General features: G+C 46.6%; 1 protein-coding gene and 1 non-coding gene across 2 annotated transcripts in view; one reads left to right on the top strand and one right to left on the bottom strand.

Annotated features, from left to right (window-relative positions):
- LOC124596333 (BMP-binding endothelial regulator protein) overlaps positions 1-13,754 on the top strand; it is a 694,738-nt gene that overhangs the window by 279,351 nt on the left and 401,633 nt on the right. The window lies entirely within an intron of this gene.
- Trnat-ugu lies at positions 13,034-13,107 on the bottom strand. Its single transcript has one exon. It is a non-coding gene; the product is annotated as a tRNA-Thr (tRNA).

The following is a 13,754-nucleotide window of genomic DNA, read 5'->3' as shown; positions in this document are numbered from 1 at the left end:
GCCACTGCACGGAGTCGAGCGTTAACAGTATGGCGGAGAAGCCGACTAGAGTGACGTCGCATGTTCGTAACAGAGCCCGGCACCTCCATTACAGACGTCTTTTTTAAGGTTATTTATAGCGCCGTCGCCTATCGGAACTTCGTAAAACTATAGTGCCTGAAGTGGGAATATTCCACGATGACCCACAAAAAATTCCGTGTTTTGTAAACCGAAACTCGCCGAGAAAAAAAAATGTTGCGTTATTTATTTAAAGCCTCTAGACTGGTTAAAAAACGTTTTTTCTTTATTAAACCTGCGAATATAAACTGACCATTACAGATTTATGCAAGTACAGGCGTCAAAGGTAGGATACAGACCTTTGAGGATGTAACTATTCGATACATAACTACACTGAAGCGTCAAAGAATCTGGTATAGGCATGCGTATTCAAATACGGAGACATGTAACCGGGCAGAATACGGCCGTGCGGTCGGCAACGCCTATATAAGACAACAAATGACTGGCGCAGTTGTTAGATCGGTTACTACTGTTACAATGGCAGGTTATCAAGATTTAAGTGAATCTGAACGTGGTGTTACAGTCGGCGCACGAGCGATGGGGCACAGCATCTCCAAGGTACCGATGAAGTGGGGATTTTCGCGTACGACCATTTCACGAGCGTACCGTCAACATAAAGAAATTGGTAAAACATCAAATCTCCGACAACGCTGCGGCCGGAAAAAGATCCTCAAAGAACGGGACCAACGACGACTGAAGAGAATCGTTCAACGTGACAAAAGTGCGACCCTTCAGCAGATTGCTGCAGATTTCAATCCCGGGTCATCAACAAGTGCAACAGTGCGAACCATTCAAGGAAACATCATCGAAAAACCGGTCGTATACCCTTGATGACTGCACGACACAAACCTTTATTTCTCTCCGGGATCCATCAACACCGACACTAGACTGGTGATGACTGGAAACATGTTACCTGGTCGGACGAGTCTCATTTCAAATTGTATCGAGCGGATGGATGGGTACGGGTTTGGAAACAACCTCATGAATGCACAGGCCCTGCATGTGAGCAGGGGACTGTACATTCTGGTGGAGGCTCTGTAATGGTGTGGGGCGTATGCGGTTTGAGTGATATGGCACCCCTGATACGTCTAGATGCGACTCTGACAGGTGATACGTAAGTATACTGTCTGATCACCTGCATCCATTCATGTCCACTGTCCATTCCGACGGACTCGGGCAATTCCAGCAGGACAGAGCGACACCCCACAAGTCCATAATTGCTACAGAGTCGCTCCAGGAATATTCTTCTGAGTTTACAGACTTTCGCTGGCCACCAAAGTCGGCAGACGTGAGCGTTGCTGAGCATATCTGGGATGATTTGCAACCTACTGTTCAGACGAGATCTCCACCCACTCATACCCTTACTCATGTATGGACAGCCCTGCAGGATTCATGGTGTCAATTGCCTCCAGCAATACTTCATCCATGCCACGTCGTGTTGCGGCACTTCCGCGTGCTCGCGAGGGCCCTAAACGATATTAGGTTCAAATGGCTCTGAGCACTATGGGACTTAACATCTGAGGTCTTCAGTCCCCTAGAACTTAGAACAACGTAAACCTAACTAACCTAAGGACATCACAAAGATCCATGCCCGAGGCAGGATTCAAACCTGCGACCGTAGCGGTCGCGCGGTTCCAGACTGAAGTGCCTAGAACCGCTCGGCCACTCCGGCCGAAACGATATTAGGCAGGTGAACCAGTTTCTTTGCTCTTCAGTATAGATTCAGTATTGAAATACTCGATGTTGTTTTTGCTGTAGTCTTCAGTCCTGAGACTGGTTTGATGCAGCTCTCCATGCTACTCTATCCTATGCAAGATTCTTGATCTCCCAGTACTTACGGCAACCTACATCCTTCTTAATATGCTTCGTGAATTCATCTCTTGGTCTCCCTCTACGATTTTAACCCTCCACGCTGCCTTCCAATGCTAAATTTGTGATCCCTTGATGCCTCAGAACATGTTGTACCAACCGATCCCTTCTTGTCAAGTTGTGCCACAAACTCCTCCCCAGTTCTATTCAATACCTCCTCATTAGTTATGTGATCTACCCATCCAATCTTCGGCATTCTTCTGTAGCACCACATTCCGAAAGCTTCTATTCTCTTCTTGTCCAAACTATTTGTCGTCCACGTTTCACTTCCATACATGGCTACACTCCATACAAATACTTCCAGAAACGACTTCCTGACACTTAAATCTATACTCGATGTTAACAAATTCCTCTTCTTCAGAAACGCTTTCCTTGCCATTGCCAGTCTACATTTTATATCCTCTCTACTTCGACCATCATCAGTTATTTTGCTCCCCAAATAGCAAACCTCCTTTACTACTTTAAGTGTCTCATTTTCTAACCTAATTCCCTCAGCATCACCCGATTTAATTTGACTACATTCCATTATCCTCGTTTTGCTTTTGTTGATGTTCATCTTATATCCCCCTTTCAAGACACTGTCCATTCCGTTCAACTGCTCTTCCGAGTCCTTTGCTGTCTCTGACAGAATTACAATGTCATCGGCGAACCTCAAAGTTTTTATTTCTTCTCCATGGATTTTAATACCTACTCCGAATTTTTCTTTTGTTTCCTTTACTGCTTCCTCAATATACAGATTGAATAACATCGGGGAGAGGCTACAACCCTGTCTCACTCCCTTCCCAACCGCTGCTTCCCTTTCATGCCCCTCGACTCTTATAACTGCCATCTGGTTTCTGTACAAATTGTAAATAGCCTTTCGCTCCCCTGCCACCTTTATAATTTGAAAGAGAGTGTTCCAGTCAACATTGTCAAAAGCTTTCTCTAAGTCTACAAATGCTAGAAACGTAGGTTTGCTCGCGATACACTGTCCAAAATGTTAGAAATGTAAACGCTTGTTCAGAGGTGCAAGCGGATGCTGGTGGTCAGTGGCGATTTGTTCTGTGGCTCGTGCTGGTTTGCATGCGCCCCTGTGTCGTCTCCCATCGCCACGCACGCAGCGCGCGGCCTCCGCCGCCGCTATGTGGGCCAGCGTGATGGATGCGGCGGCACGCGGGCGGCGCCACTCCGGACGACAGGCCCGCCTTGTGGCGGCGCGGCGCGCAAAAACCGCGAGCTCTTATTTCGCGCAAACTGCTGGCGGCGGCGCCGCAGCGGCCCCACTGTGCACGGTATACTGTGCCTGCCCGACCGCGGTCCGCAAGGTGTGGCGGTGCACCACCCTGCTCCGACCTGTTACGCAGTCCTGCCGACTTGCAGGCGCGGGAGACAAACTACGCTACGGACTGGTCCACAGATTCACACTGGCAACCTCACTCACAGTCCCACTGTCATAGTTCAGTACACCCTTACACTTGTCAGTGACTACGCTGTGTAGCTGCTCTTTTCCTAGTACTTAGTATCGCGCCTTTAAGTGTCAAGTTGGCTTACCGTACACTCTACCTCTAAAATTGAATGATGCACATACTTCACATATCATACTTAAATGCCTGGCAAAGGGTTCATAGACCCATCTTCACAATAATGCTCTGTTATTCCACTCTCGAACAGCACGGAGAAGAAAACCTATAACCTTCCGTGCGAGCTCTGATTTCCCTTATTTTACACTAGTGGCCATTACAATTGCTGCACCAAGAAGAAATGCAGATGATAAACGGGTATTCATTGGACATTTATATTATACTAGAACAGACATGTGATTACATTTTCACGCAATTTAGGTGCATAGATCGTGGCCGTAATAACGGCCTTGATACGCCTGGGTATTGAGTCAAACAGAGCTTGGATGGCGTGTACAGGTACAGCTGCCCATGCAGCTTCAACACGATACCACAGTTCATCAACAGTAGTGACTGGCGTATTGTGACGAGCCAGTTGCTCGGCCACCATTGACCAGACGTTTTAAATTGGCGAGAGATCCGGAGTATGTGCTGGCCAGGGCAGCAGTCAAACATTTTCTGTATCCAGAAAGACCCGTACAGGACTTGCAACATGCGGTCGTGCGTTATCCTGCTGAAATGTAGGGTTTCGCAGGGATCGAATGAAGGGTAGAGCCACGGGTCGTAACACATCTGAAATGTAACGTCCACTGTTCAAAGTGCCGTCAATGCGAACAAGAGGAGACCGAGACGCGTAACCAATGGCACCCTATACCATCACGCCGGATGATACGCAAGTATGGCGGTGACGAATACACGCTTCCAATGTGCGTTCAATGCGATGTGGCCAAACACGAATGCGACCATCGTGATGCTGTAAACAGAACCTGGATTCATCCGAAAAAATGACGTTTTGCCATTCGTGCACCCAGGTTCGTCGTTGAGTACACCATCCCAGGCGCTCCAGTCTGTCATGCAGCGTCAGGATTAACCGCAGCCATGGTCTCCGAGCTGATAATCCATGCTGCTGCAAACGTCGTCCAACTGTTCGTGCAGATGGTTGTTGTCTTGCAAACGTCCCCATCAGTTGACTCAGGGATCGATACGTGGCTGCACGATCCGTTACAGCCATGCCCAGAAGATGCCTGTCATCTCGACTGGTAGTGATACGAGGCTGTTGGGATCCAGCACGGCGTTCCGTATTACCGTCCTGAACTCACCGATTCCATATTCTGCTAACAGTCATTGAATCTAGACGAACGCGAGCAGCAGTGTCGCGATACGATAAACCGCAATCGCGATAGGCTACAATCCGACCTTTATAAAAGTGGGGAACGTAATGGTACGCATTTCTCCTTACACGAGGCATCACAACAACATTTCACCAGGCAACGCCGGTCAACTGCTGTTTGTGTATGAGAAATCGGTTGGAAACTTTCCTATGTCAGCACGTTGTAGGCGTCGCCACCGGGCCAACCTTGTGTGAATGCTCTGAAAATCTAATCATTTGCATATCACTGCATCTTCTTCTTGTCGGTTAAATTTCGCGTCCGTTGCACGTCATCTTCGTGGTGTAGCAATTTTAATGGCCAGTAGTGTATTATGTTGATCGTTTCTCCACATGTAGGTCGGCGTAAGTAAAATATTTTCGCATTCGGAGGAGAAAGTTGGTAATTGAAATTTCGTGAGAAGATACCGCCGCAACGGAAAACCCCTTTGTTTTAATGATGACCACCCTAAATCCTGTATCATGTCAGTGACACTCTCTCTTCTATTTCTCGATAGTACAAAACATTGTGCCCTTCTTTGAACTTTTTCGATGTACTCTGTCAATCGTGTCTGGTAAGGATCCCACACCACTCATAAGTACTGTAAAAGAGGAGGGACAAGCGTTGTGCAGGCAGTCTCAAGGTCTGTTACATTTTCTAAGCGTCCTGCCAATAAAACTCAGCCTTCGGTTTCCTTTCCCCACAGCATTTCCAATGTGTTATTTCCAATTTGAGTTGTTCGTAATTGTAATTCCTAGGTATTTAGTTGAATTTACTATCTTTAGCTTTGACTGATTTATCGTGTAACCGAAGTTCATTTAGCACTCGTGTGGATGACCTCACACTTTTCTTTATTTACGGTCAACTGCCAATTTTCGCACCATTCACATACCTTCTCTAAATCGTTTTGCAATTGGTTTTGATCTTCTGATGACTTTTTACTACATCATCTGCAAACAACCTAAGACGGCCGGCAGTTGTGGCCGAGCGGTTCTAGGCGCTTCAGTCTAGAACCGCGCGACCGCTAGGATCGCAGGTTCGAATCCTGCCTCGGGCATGGATGTGTGTGATGTCCTTAGGTTAGTTAGGTTTAAGTAGTTCTAAGTTCTAGGGGACTGACCACCTCAGATGTTAGATTCCATAGTGCTCAGAGCCATTTGAACCATTTGAACCTAAGACGGCTGCTCAGATTGTCTCCTAAATCGTTTACGTAGGCAAGGAGCAGCATAGGGCCTATAACATTACCTTGGGGAACGCCAGAAATCATTTCTGTTTTACTCGATGACTTTCCGTCAGTTACCTCTCTGACAGGAAATCACGAGTCCAGTAGCGTAACTGACACGATATTCCACGAGCACGCAACTTCACTACTAGCCGCTTGTTTGGTACAGTGTCACAAGCCTTCTGGAAATCTTGGAATGCGGTATCAATTTAAAATCCCTTGTAAAAATCACTCAACACTTCGTGTGAGTAAAGAGCTAGTTGTGTTTCGCAATAACGATGTTTTCTAAAACCGTGTTGACTGTGTGTCAACAGACCGTTCTCTTCGACCTAATTCGTAATTTTCGACACCACATACGTTCGAAAATCCTGCTGCATGTCAACGTTAATGCTATGGCCCTGTAATTTAGTGGATTATCCCACTACATTTCTTGAATATTGGTGTGATCTGCGCAACTTTCCAATAGACAAAAACGTCAAGTGCAACACAATTATTTGCTTTGCATTTAAAGTGTTATACATCACACGTGAGAGTGGCTATAGAGCTAAACTACGTAGTAGTCAACAACAAAAATTCGGAGGATGGTTTGCCAGTATGGCAAAGTGAAATCATTCACGAAATTAATCTTGGCTGTGGAACCTATTGGCCACTAAATAATGTTCTGTGCATTTCCACACTATTAAAACGAACGTAAAACAATGGTCTGCAGGCTCCTTTTGTCGCACGAGACATTGTTAAGCATGTCAGTACTCCAGGACCAATGATTTTGCTCCATATCTATTTGCCCACATTCCCCAAGATTTGGAGATCCGACAACGACTCGAGAAACAATGTCGCTAACCGCCAATGCGTCGTCTGCAACTGGTACCTACTCGAAACCTCTTCCATAAACAGAGCACATTATCGGGTCTGAAGTCTAAAATAAGGAAAAAGAGACACATAAAAGTACCAGACTGAAAGCTTCCACGGCAAAGAGCGCCTCGTTCATTAGAATTCACCTGCAGCTGTCTACTGGGTCCGCATCTGATACGAGACATCTCCTTACCGAGCACGCACTCGCTCACTGCATCGCAACTTCTGAAAGTGACTAAGCCGACTGCAAGCCACTTGCGTACTCCTTGAAAGCTGTCTGTCCTTTCAGAGCAACTTTGCTGACGACTGACCGTCACAGACTCCCTGTCGGACATAGACGCTCTTAAACCATCGGATCGCCAATGACTTTGCCGCAGTGGTAACGCCGGTTCCCGTCAGGACACCGAAGTTAAGCGCTGTCGAGCTGGGCTAGCACTTGTGTGGGTGACCATTCGGTCTGCCAAGTGCTGCTGGCAAGCGAGGTGCGCTCAGCCATTGTGAGGCAAACTGAGGGGCTACGTGACTGAGAAGTAGCGGTTCCATTCTCGTAAACAGACATACGGCCGGGAGAGCGGTGTGCTGACCACATGCCCCTCCATATCCGCATCCAGTGACGTCTGTGGCCTGAGGATGACACGGCGGCCGGTCGGTACCGTTGAGCCTGCATGGCCTGTTCGGGCGGAGTTCAAAACATTGAATCACTCCCATAGGCCTTTCTAATTGCTGCCTGGTCTCCACGACGGCTGCTGTCCGACTCCACGATTTTTTGAACCCCAAACTGCTCCACGAGCCTCGGAAGCAGCTCCCATCAAGAGAAAATCAATCGAACTTAAGCTAGCAAAGCAGGCCCCGAACATAACTCATTTCGGAGGATTATGGAAAGTCTGACCCATCGTATGTAGGCTGGACGACGCATCCTGACCATGAACACCGGAAGTCACCTCTGGCATCCACAATAATCAAAGCGTGAACCAAAGGAGCACACCTGGAGTGACACCTTAAACAATGCGTTAATGTTTTGAAAGAGTTTCAGGTACTCAAGAAATGTGTAGTATCCTTGAAATTTTCCAAAAAAGATATTTTTTGTTCGTCTTCTGACTTGTTTCTTGCGGGCGACCATCATTTCCTTTGCACTGCGAACCATTGTGATGGACGCAGCAAGGGGACGTTCCATTGTACCGTTTATTAAGGATTTCTCCTGTTCCATCCATGTATGGCGTGCGATGAGACTGATTGCTTAAATGCCTCCGTGCTTGTTGTAATTAGTCTGATCCTGTCTCCGCAACTCCTATCGGAGATGTGTTTAGGGCGCAGTAATATATTCCTAGATTCATTACTTAAAGTTGATTTTAGAAACATTCTACACAGGCTAGTGTCTATGTTCAAGCGTCTTCGTGACACTGTCCCATGGTTCGAACAAACCGTCCTTTTTTGTACCTGTAGAATGTCCCCTGTTAGTCACTTCGCCGGGTCTCGCTCACTTGAGCAGTATTCTTATACGGGTTGCATGAACGTTTTGTTTGCAGTCTCCTTTGTGAAGTGACTGCATTCCCCTAATATTCTGCCTAGGAACCATATTCTGTCTTCTGCTTTACCTGCTACTGAGACAATAAGGTTCAAAAAATGGTTCAAATGGCTCTGAGCACTATGAGACTTAACTTCTGAGGTCATCAGTCCCCTAGAACTTAGAACTACTGAAACCTAACTAACCTAAGGACATCACGCACATCCATGCCCGAGGCAGGATTCGAGCCTGCGACCGTAGCGGTCGCGCGGTTCTAGACTGTAGTGCCTATAACCGCTCGGCCACCCCGGCCGACGACAATAATGTCGATCCATTTTGTATCCATAGAAACTGTTATATCCAGGTGTTTGAAAGAGTTGTTAGATTGCGGCTATGACTCTCTGATGTTCTAGTCAGAGAATACTACGCTTTTTTTTATTTTTTCCCCCGTCAGAACAGCGCTTAGACGGTAGGTCCTCAGTTTTTGTCATTCACATACATTCGAATCGCTGTATGTCCCTGTAGTTTCTTTCTTCTGCGGATCCCTTTATTACCATGGGAGTTACCCCTGATTTCTTAACACATGATTTGCTGTACTCTGTGTTTTACACATGTTTCTTTCTTCGCTGATACTGTGGAGAGCTTCATTTTGTATCTTGTCCACTTATTCTTCTCTAGTATTACATTTCAGATGCTTCGATTAACTTGTCTTCCGGTTTTCGCGCAGTCTGTTCTGTTCTCCTGACGTACGTTATCAAAATTCCTTTCTCCACTTAAACCTGGTGGAGACCAGTAGACTCTCTTTCCCTGTGGTAGGTTGCTCGGTAAATATTTCTTGCTGCGACCGTCGTGCGTTATTGTCCTCGCAAGGTAACAGCATTCCTTAACTTAGTCTTCCACTTCAGGTATCCGAGGTCGACAGTATCGCAGAGACAGCGTTTCCATACGCTCACGGTGGTCACAGGTGTCTGACGTCACATCGGCTCCGCCGGAGCCCGTGAGAGAAACTGACCCCGTGACGAACTTCTGACGTCATAGTAGTTGCCTTGTCCGCCCTACTTGGCCAACGTTTGGTGGGTGCAACTCCCACGAGAAGTCAATATGTCAATGCAAAGGTACCTACTGAAGCTCCTTGTCGTGTGCTGTCGGGAGCCTGCACGGATATAAACGCACGACAAGACCTGTAGTATCACGCGCTGTGACGTACGCGGCATGGCCTGTTTTTCTCGTGAGCCTCGGCCCCCGCGGAACCATACCTGGAAGCCAACAGTCTGCGGTGTTTCCAGAATGAGACTTTCACTATGCTGCGGAGTGTGCGCTGATATGAAACTTCCTGGCAGATTAAAACTGTGTGCCGGACCGAGACTCGAACTCGGGACCTTTGCCTTTCGCGGGCAAGTGCTCTACAAACTGAGCTACCCAAGCACGACTCACGCCCCGCCCTCACAGCTTTACTTCTGCCGGTACCTCGTCTCCTACCTTCCAAACTTTTCAGAAGCTCTCCTGCGAACCTTGCAGAACTAGCATTCCTGAAAGAAAGGATAGTGTGGAGACGTGGCTTAGCCACAGCCTGGGGGATGTTTCCAGAATGAGAATGTAAAGTTTGGAAGGTAGGAGACGAGATACTGGCAGAAGTAAAGCTGTGAGGACGAGGCGTGCGTCGTGCTTGGGTGGCTCAGTTGGTAGAGCACTTGCCCGTGAAAGACAAAGGTCTCGAGTTCGAGTTTCGGTCCGGCACACAGTTTTAATCTGCCAGGAAGTTTCACACCAGCGCACACTCCGCTGCACAGTGAAAATCTCATTCTGGAAACATCCCTCAGGCTGTGGCTAGGCCATGTCTCAGCAATATCCTTTCTTTCAGGAGTGCTAGTTCTGCAAGGTTCGCAGCAGACCTTCTGAAAAGTTTGGAAGGTAGGAGACGAGGTACTGGCAGAAGTAAAGCTGCGAGGACGGGGCGAGAGTCGTGCTTGGGTAGTTCAGTTGGTAGAGTACTTGCCCGCGGAAGCAAAGGTCTCGAGTTCGAGTCTCGGTCCGGCACACAGTTTTAATCAGCCAGGAAGTTTCAGTCTGCGGTGTGCCAGAATGTGGGCCGTCACTGTACGGAGACAAATGCACAGATTAGGTTTCATCATCCGACCATCGACAGCCCATCCAGTGGCTTCCCGTGTCTTGGCACTGAACGCATACTGTCGTTCGTCAACGGCAGGCACGGTTGATGCCGAAGTACAAACAGCGCCTTCATCACTTGTCGCCGGCCACAGAACGAGTGGAGGGGGGGCTATCCACGTGTGAGCCGAGGTGAGCATATTATCCGCAGGAAGGTGGTGCGGCGGCAGGTCGCGTGCCGCGCGGGATTCGGCATCTTTGTATGCAAATGGCCGGGCCGGTCTCTGCTGCTTTATTAGCCGGGCCTCGGTGCACGGAATGGTCCATTGAAACGCCCCCGGACAAATCGGCCATTTCCATAAGACCCGCCGCCTCCCTCTCCCCGAATGTTTACAGATTTCTGCATAAATTATGTGCGAATACATCGGCGCGCGCTATCACCGCATACGAAACGACCGCCGGCCGCGGCGGCGACTTCTTGCCGTGCTGCTGGGGACATTTATTTTTATGTTTTCGATTCGCATGTAAATGTTTCTCGCAATAAAACAGCCTCTCGCCCTCTCTCTCTTTTCTTCTTCTTTTCTTTTTTTCCCGTGCCTCGCTTCGCCGCCGGGCAACACAGCACACTGCTGGCGAGGAATCTAAAGCGAGCGTGCGTCGCAAATAAAAGCAAAGTAAACACGCTGTTTTGCTTAATACGATTATGCGCAGCCGCTACACGCGACACGCACGAATGCGCGCGGGCTTAAAACGGATGCAGCGCTGACGTCCGCACCAAACTTGCACGTGGTTTTCTCGACGACTCGTCGACGTCAGCAGCGTGGAGATGTCTACTGTTCGGTCTCTTATGTAAGACTCCTTCAGTTACGGCAAACTGCTTTCTCATAGTCACAAAAAATACTGAATTTCACTTACTGATAAATCTGGGGCACAATCTAAAGATTTTGTATGACTGTCACTACATGTCCGGAAAAATCTTACGTGACCGGTTTCTGTTTTTAAACAGTTACTTACTACATTGTCGCTCGAACAGAACATCTGCAGATAACCTAAAACTTCAGTCACTTCAAGCCAAATCAGTGTGCCACAGAAGCCAAACCTAAATATTCTACTCTCCCATACATAGGCCCACTTTCATACCAAATAGCAAACTTATTTAAAAAGAAAAAATCACAATCAGCTTTTCCCCAAATAATAAATTACAACAAAAAGTAATCCATGAAGTAAATATCTCCAAGAGTCCCTACCGTAAATCAGGTACAAACTCAAATGCGATAAATGCCCAAAATTCTACATTGGACAGACAGGCAGAAGTTTTGAAATTAGATATAAAGAACACATTGATGCTTTAAGACTTGGTAACTTGAACATATACGCATTTGCAGCCCATATTGTTGAAGAAAACCATTCAGTGGGAAGCATTGAGGACAACTTAAAAATTTTACATCTAGCAGAAAAAGGAGCCACTATGAATATATTAGAAGAAATAGAAATACACACACACAAAAACAGCACCCCAGACTATATCCTCAATGAACAAGCGGAGTTAGCTAACACCCCTTTCCTGAAAAATTTCCAAAAATTATTTTCCAACCTCCACAGCAAATAATATTAGTACGCCTATCTGCAGATCAAGTAGCAAATTTATATGTTACTATAATTCTCATGATGCTAAATGTAATGAAATAATGTACTATTTTACCTATACAGTAATATATATAATTAATTAACTAATCAATTAATTAATGTAACACTATCAACTCAAAAAATCAATGTCTCTGTACTAGTGTAAAAGGCATTACAGTTGCGTAAATGAATATGTGATCCCTTCCAAACATAGGGCATCATCGTCAAACATCATAGCACCTTTGATACTCATATCTTTGTAAGCTCTTTCTATGTATCAAAATATGTGGTGCGTGATAGAAATCTTCTCAGTGACAAATCTAAAGTGTTCAGTGAGAAAAATTTACTTGTGCAACAATAAGAATGCAGTGGGAATGTATTCACATGTGTTGGACGAATGTTATGAAAACAAACACTCCAAACCGACATTTCACGTAAGTCACATGCAACGAAAATCTGTAACGCTACCATCTGTGTGTGGCATGTTTATAATTATGTATTATTTATATTTTAGGACAATTAATCTGTAAAAAACACACCACATATCATAAAGAAAGCGTGTAAACCGTCTGAGGATGAATCACAACGATTCGAAACCGGTAACGGTACCCTTTGAATAAAGGAACTGAAAGTAAATTTGTGGATGGTTGCTGTCCCAACACTATCAACATTTGTCTTCAAACAACAGCCACGGTCTCCATCATGTCATCATATGACAAAATTGCATGTAGTGTCTTTGTTGAAATATGTCACAAAATTCACCCCTCTTCTACACTGAGGAGCCAAAGAAACTGGTGCACCTGCCTAATATCGTGTAAGGCCCCCGCGAACACGCACAACTACCTGAACACGACGTGGCATGGACTCGACTAATGTCTGCAGATAACCTAAAACTGTAGTGTCTTTGTTAAAATATGTCATTCATAATTAAGCAGAAATTCGCCCCTGTACTACACTGAAGAGCCAAATAAACTATGCAATTACAATGAAATCCAGATGTTTGGCTGCTTACAGCCGTTGATAAATATCAACGGGGACAGTTGAAAATGTGTGCGCCGACCGGGACTCGAACCCGGCATATCCTGCTTACAAGGCAGACGCTCTATCCGTCTGAGCCACCGAGGCACAGAGATCAGTGGGACTGCAGGGACTTATCTCTGGCACGCTTCTCTTGAGACCCACATTCCCAATTTGCCGTCCACGCACTACATTTGTAGTGCCCCTGCTCACTGTCTTCCCAAAGAAACTGGTCCACCTGCTTAATATCAAATAGGGTCCCCGCGAGCACGCAGAAGTGCCGCAACATGACCTGGCATGGACTCAACTAATGACTGAAGTAGTGTTGCAGGGAACTGACATCATGAATCCTGCAGGGTTGTGCATAAATCTGTAAGAGTACTAGGGGTGGAGATCTCTTCTGAACAGCACGTTGCAAGGCATCCCATATAAGCACAATAATGTTCATGTCTGGGGCTTTGGTGGCTAGGGGAAGTGTTTAACCTCAGAAGAGTGTCCCTGGAGCCACTCTGTAGCATTTCTGGACGTATGGGATGTCGCACTGTCCTGCTGGTACTGCCCAAGTCCGTCGGAATTCACAATGGACATGAATGGTTCAAAAATGGTTCAAATGGCTCTGAGCACTATGGGACTCAACTGCTGTGGTCATCAGTCCCCTAGAACTTAGAACTACTTAAACCTAACTAACCTAAGGACATCACACACACCCATGCCCGAGGCAGGATTCGAACCCGCGACCGTAGCAGCAGCGCGTC

This window comes from Schistocerca americana, chromosome 2, assembly GCF_021461395.2.
Source record: "Schistocerca americana isolate TAMUIC-IGC-003095 chromosome 2, iqSchAmer2.1, whole genome shotgun sequence".
NCBI lineage: Eukaryota > Metazoa > Arthropoda > Insecta > Orthoptera > Acrididae > Schistocerca > Schistocerca americana.
Note: the sequence above shows the minus strand (reverse complement) of the source record. Positions and strands in the feature narration are given on the sequence as shown.